The following is a 6,699-nucleotide window of genomic DNA, read 5'->3' on the forward strand; positions in this document are numbered from 1 at the left end:
CCTGGCTCCAGCCCTGGTTATCCCAGGCCTGAGGGAGGTACCACCACACAAACCATATCAGTAACACTAGGGATTTTATTACCTTGCTTGGTGGAAGCAAAACTCATAAAGAAGCTCCGTCTCTCACTTTCACCCTAGGGACGTAGCGGAGCACCCCTTTAACTTTGAGCACTCCCAGTCATCCTAATCAATCCATGGGGTCATCAAGGCTGCGAGAAGGGGCAGTATCATTGTATCATACTAATGTTTCTCTAAATCAAATCCTTAAACCTGGAGAAGGAAGAAAGCAATAGGTGGAGCTGGTAGCCAGCAGATCAGTGGAGTGGGACGAGAGTAAAATCACATTCAAATTCCTGCTTTTGTTTTACTACCAAATAGCCAGTAAACACAAAATTTCTTACCTCTTGATCTTGAAGATCCTCCGCAGCCACTTCCTCTCTGTGTTTGAGCCCTTTTAAGATGCACGTATTCCAAGGGAGAGAAAAGCAGCAAGCTGGTGCACTCAATGTGGAGCTACTTTGGCCATGTGGCGCCTGCTAAATACACCACAGCCCACGGCGGCTGCCCTCAGAGAGAACACAGGTGCAGCAGGAGCAGCTAAGAGAGCTGGAGCATGCCAGGAAAACAGGGAATACAAAGGTCTCAAAACCACCAGCAGCTGCTGAAAGCCCAAATAACTTCAACGAGGAACCTGGGCACCCCTCTTCCCCTTGCAGTCTTTTCTTCTAAGGAACGCTGGAGCAGATGAGGTTGTATTTAACCTCCTTAGGTCATTTTAGCACTAATTCCTTATAATTACATTGTGTTGCATGTCACTCAACACCAGTCTGGAAAATAATTTCATTTTACTGAGAAAATATTCATCTTTTGATAAAAGATGCTAAAACCCCCAGGTGAACTCCTTTAGAAAGCCATTCTTTTCTAATCACAGAACAGCTAAGGTCAGGAGGAGCTTCTGGAGATCATCTAGTCCAACAGCCTCACTCACAGCAGGGTCAACTAGAGCAGATTGCCTGGGGCCTCGTCCAGTCAGGTTTTGAAGATCACCAAGGATGCAGACTCCTCAACCTCTGGGCAAGCTATACCAGTGTTCGACCATTCTCAGAGTGAAAAAAGCTTTTTCTTAGGTTTAAACAGAATTTCCTGTGTTTGAGCATGTGCCCATTGCCTTTTGTCCTGCCTCTGAGCACCACCGAGAAAAACCTGGCCCGATCCTCTTTGCTCTTCCCTACACACTGATAAGATCCCTCCCAAGTCCTCCTTTTACTCAGGCTGACAGTCCCAGGTCTCCCAGCCTTGTTGACAGACGCTGCAATCCTTTAATCATCTTAATAATTTTCGGTATGTTAAATAATTTCTTTTAAATTGGTTTGAAAATTTGCATAGTTCCTTTTCCAGTTGTTGGTGTGGTTAAAACAACCATCATCTTCATGACCTTTGCTGGATTGCTTGTTTGTTTTGTACTCTCTAGTTTGATTTTAATAGCTTCTGCCAGGCAGTCATCACCCTCAAGGAAACTATCAAGGCAGCAGGCTCTTCAGGGCAAGAACTTAATTTACAACTGAGGAACAACAACTACTACTTAAGCAGACTGTTACCACGCTTGCATCTATTTGAGCTGGACCTGACTAGCACACAGGAGCTATGTAAAGCCAGATGTTTTAAAAGCACTAACTTCATAAAGGCTAAGTGGGCTGATGCTTTCCCTTTGGAGCATGTTTCTCCAGGTAGTAATATGGTTTTGTACAATTTATGGGCCTCTCAGCCCACTTCCTAGCTTGGGCATCTGCCTTGCATTGCACAGGGAACACGAGTCATCTGGATTCACCTCCCATTTAGAAATGAGGATGCATCCAGTTCTTTCGCGCCATTTGCCTGCATCTCGTCTGCTTGTCAAAGGAAAATGATTTTCCTGCATGTTTTCTCCAAAATTTGCTACAAAGTTCCCTGCAGCACAGCCCAGGCAGTCCTGGAACACCAGTAGTGGTGGAGACCTGTCACATTCTTGGTGTTACTTCGGAAGACACATAACACCTGGCTAAATGCCTTCATTTTCTGTAGCGCCCAGTATATAAAGATACCAGAACCACGTCATTTCAAGGCCAGTCTCACAGAGTTTCTGTTAATTGGCTTTCCTAGAAGAGTTAGAAGGAAGCACCTTTACTCAGCAGCTTCTGAGACAGCCTTTGCCCTTCTCTGCTCAGCGAGGGCTGTGACAAGAGCTTCCATCCAGCAACCAGAGCAGCTGGATCTGCCAAGGTGCTGCTGGGAGGTGGCAGTAGGTGAGGGGACAGCCCGACAGCTCAGGAGATTCCCCTGTGAGCATCAGTTAAAAGGCACCTGTGTCCACAAGGATTACAAATTGACGGATGAGATGGGGTACACCGATTTCAACACATCACCAGCTGAGCTGTGATTCTGGTCACAGGAGCAAGCAAAGGCTCAATGCAATTTAGTTCTGGAAAATGCGCTTACAGGAAAAAAGATAAACCCTTCAAGTAGTTAAGGTCCCTTTCCTTTCCTAATTTTGTAGTAACTGTTGTGGTCCTAGCACTCTGCTTCACTTTGACAAACCCTAACCTTTTCTTAATGGAGATTTTTATCACACCCATATGGACTTGATTTTTTTTTCTTATGCTTTATAAAGCTTCCAGGTTGTATTTTTATGGAACCGAAATATTTTACTTTTACAGAGCAATACAATTGTCAGCTGTCTTATAACAGGAACAAATAATGAAATTAAGCAGTTTTAGAAAAGGAAATGCCTTTCTATAGAAGAGGAAATACTTTTCTCACTCAGCATCCAGTTGATGCTCTGACTCTCCCCAGCGGAAGTCCCATCAGGCAAATAACACAGCTCTGGACACAGCGTTCCCTTGGAGGGGATGTGTAGTGATAGGACAAGGGGCAATGGATTCAAATTGAAAGAGGGGAGATTTCGATTAGATATAAGGAAGAAATTTTTCACTCAGAGGGTGGTGAGGCAGTGGAACAGGTTGCCCAGAGAAGTTGTGGCTGCCCCATCCCTGGAAGTGTTCAAGGCCAGTTTGGATGAGGCTTTAGGCAACCTGGTGTAGTGGAGGATTTCTCTGCCCATGGCAGGGGGGTTGGAACTAGATGATGTTTAAGGTCCCTTCCAACCCAAACCATTCTATGATTCTATGTTGTTTCACTGCTTCGGAGCACACGCTTAGGCACAATTTGTTAAACCTGGATTAATGCTGATTTGCACCTGCTCCACCCTGTCCTGGATACACAGCTGTCCTACGTTGCACACGGTTCACTGGCATTTAAATACCATCTTTCCAACCCCACAACTTCAGGCAGGTCATTTCCCACCTGCCAGACATCCAAAATAACAGTCCTGAGTTTAATGGCAATATATTGCTAGGCTTAGTATACACCAAGAAAAAAACCCAGAAAGATTTACATGGATAAGGTGATTATTAATTCCACATCTGTAAATGCTGTATTGTGAAGGTCTCTACAGGGCAAGCACATTGCTTTAGAGAGGAAAATATTATTGGTACGTGTTGTATTCGCTGCACAAATTGAACAAACGTGTAATTCAGAAAAATATCAGTAATCCTGCTGTATGGGCATTGAGAAAAATAACTTTACAGAAGTGCTTGGAGAAAAGCAAGAGCATTGAACAGGAGACTCCATCCAACATATCACAACCCAGTTCCAGCAATATATTTCTAGCTGGTATTCAAATGCAGGCGTGAAGGTGTACAGTCACCAACCACCAAAGGGTTTAAGTTGCAGAAATTTGCAACGCAGCGCAGTACTTCAGCTTTACTATTGATTCCAGTCACCACGCAGTCATCCTGCACCAGACAAACTAGAGGAACTTTTGGAATTCTGTTTCAAATGAGTAATGCTGTCTTGAAGAAAGATTACGGCTTTTTTTTTTTTTTAAAAAAAAAAAATAATTACGTTTTAAAGTGTTTCCCCAATGCGTGAAGAACAAAAGACCCATCAGCTGTTCAGAAAACAAAATTTCATTTATTGTAAAGTTCCTGAAACAGTACACACCTTATCAGAAGTACAACGAACTGGCACTATTTCTTTAAAACCCTCTTCCAGAAACAGCACCTGGAATATTCAGGAGAGACCTTAAGCCATGGAATAACTCGGTGCAAGGCCCACCTGCCTCCCTGTCCCCTGCCAGCACTCCAGTGGAGAATGGGCAGTTCATTTTTATTTGCATCTCCCACCTAACAGCTCTCAAGATCCACCTGGTAGATCACAAGCTGGAATTCACCCTTTTGCATTTAGGGACCCTCAATCAAATGAAAGGTGTAAGAAATGAGACATATCACAATGCAAATTCAGCTTTGGGAAAAAAAAAAGGATTATTTTATAGAACTTTTAATTTAATGACTATAAAAATCTATAGCCTCTTGCTTAAAGAGGTGAACGTAGCGACAAGACAAGGCAAGGCTTTGCTTTCAACTAGATGTTTCCTGTTTATTCCAACAACTGCAGCGCAGGCGTAGGTCTGGACCCGCTCTGCCTGTAGACGCAACTCACACCTCTTGCATTGGAACCACAGAAGTAACAATTCTCCAGCAGTTCGTAAGAACATCTGCACTTCCATTCCTTCCAGCTTCCTGCACTCAAGCCAGCCGCAGCCAGGCTCCCTGCGTTACAAAGGCAGCCAGCAGCCACTCGGTCCGGACAGAGGGGACTAAGAGAGAATGGCCCATGAGGTCCAAGGAGACGATTCCTTCTCCGAAACCATCCCCTTCCCCACAAACACTTTAAGGCATAAGCAGCTTTTTCAGATGAACCACGTGTGTACACGCGGTCCTCTGTATTCATGGAGCTGCAGAAAACCAGCTCCTCTTCACAAGCCAGCGACTTGCTCCTACTCTTAACGTCTTACTTCACTAGTAACTAAGCCTCTCAAACACACTAACCTCAACAGCCCCTTTCTACAGCGTGGGGCAAGAATCTCTTCTCTTCAGCTTCACCCACACTTAGAGCGGAACAGAAATAGCTTCCAGTGTGTGGGACTGGCTGATAGCCCTGCAGTTTAAATGTTATAGAAAGTTTTTCCTATTATAGGGTCAATCTAAGATGCCTCGTTTATTATAACTTATGCTATTAAACTTTCACAACTTTATACAAATTCTTAATGATGTTAAAAAACACTGTACAAAACCACCTTAAGGCACAAAAAGTCAAAACAGAAATGCAGCCCGCTTGACGTCTCAAAGCAGCCAACTCAAAACTGGCCTTGTAATAAGCACGTAGTTCGTTTATACATGTTAAGCTTCACTGTCATACCTTAAAACCAGTAAATACAGGACAAAATATTTGCTGCTCAGCATTTACTCTTTTTCTTTAGTACCAACCCCCATCTGAGACATGATCTGTGGTTATAAATAGGAATCGAAACAGCTTATAGGTCCCTCAAATGATTTGCTTTGAGCAACCATGAGCTATTACACATGTAAGTATGCTGATATAGCAACATAAATTTGTTTTCTAAGGGTGGGATGTGAACATGCTCCTACCTCAGTGCTTTGCTCAACTTTGTCAAAGTGAGGAAGTACAGATGTGAAAAAAGTCAAAATGGCAGTGATGGAAGTGGGATAAATTTTAATCTTGCAGAAATAAACGTCATACATTAATGTCCCTCCCCCCAAGACGATTTGTCTTGGGCAAATGACTGAACAGCAAGAAAAAGATGCCCACGAAGAGTCCTGTCTTGCTTAAAAACTCTGAAATAGATGAACATCGTAGGCAGGGGTCAGCAAACATGCAGTAATGCAGCTACCGTCCACCTCCAGAAATGCCCAGTTAACACAACTGCTCTGTTGGCTCAAAGATTCTTGAGTTCTACTCATGGCCAGCCAGCGCTATCCAAGCAAATCTTGCGTGGTAGCTTCTCGGTCTGTAGGTAACTGTCTACAGGAGGGGAAAACGAGCAATGACTGAGTTCTCTGCCTCTCTGCATGACAATATAAAACACATCCAAACTCCATTATTCAAGTACTATTGGATGTTTTCTTATATGAAGGCCTTCAAGGAGTGGGAAGGTGCCCTACCTACATCAATATTCAACATGTAATTCCATGAGGGAAGAAGTCTGATCAAATGGTTTAATTTTGGTGCAATTTTTCTGATGTGGCTTCAAGCGCAGGCAACCAGACCGCTGGCGATGAAGCCTTATGGAAAGACACTCATCGCCCCACTCAGTGTCACGCTGCTTCTTTTCCGTTTTCTTCTTCACCAGCGCTTTTTCTCCCACCCTTACAGCTTTGCTAAGCAGCTCAGCCCAGCACTGCTTCTGTACCTCTTGTGAGGAGGAGGAGGAATTTGTAACATTAGTACAGAGCGCTGAACTCCTGTTCACTTGAAAGAGTAAAAACATTCTCTGTACAGCTGAAATTAGGGAAGTCTGTAGCAACGTGGAAAAAAGGAAAAACTAGCTTAAGAGTTTCTATTCATTGTTTTACAGCAAGAAAACTTTTGTCAGGGTTTATTATAAAGGAACAGCATAAGGAAACCAAATAAATAGTTGAATAGTTAACAGTATGCAATATAATAGCACTAAACTTCAATTACATAAAAATTAAACTTTGGAACAGCATCGATATGAAAGATTTCTTAGAAAACTTAGGACTCAGTCCAAGATCCTCAGACCTGTACACTGCAAAAACCAGTCAATTTTGATGCCCAGTTAGT

Source organism: Tauraco erythrolophus, chromosome 7 (genome assembly GCF_009769465.1).
Source record: "Tauraco erythrolophus isolate bTauEry1 chromosome 7, bTauEry1.pri, whole genome shotgun sequence".
Lineage (NCBI taxonomy): Eukaryota > Metazoa > Chordata > Aves > Musophagiformes > Musophagidae > Tauraco > Tauraco erythrolophus.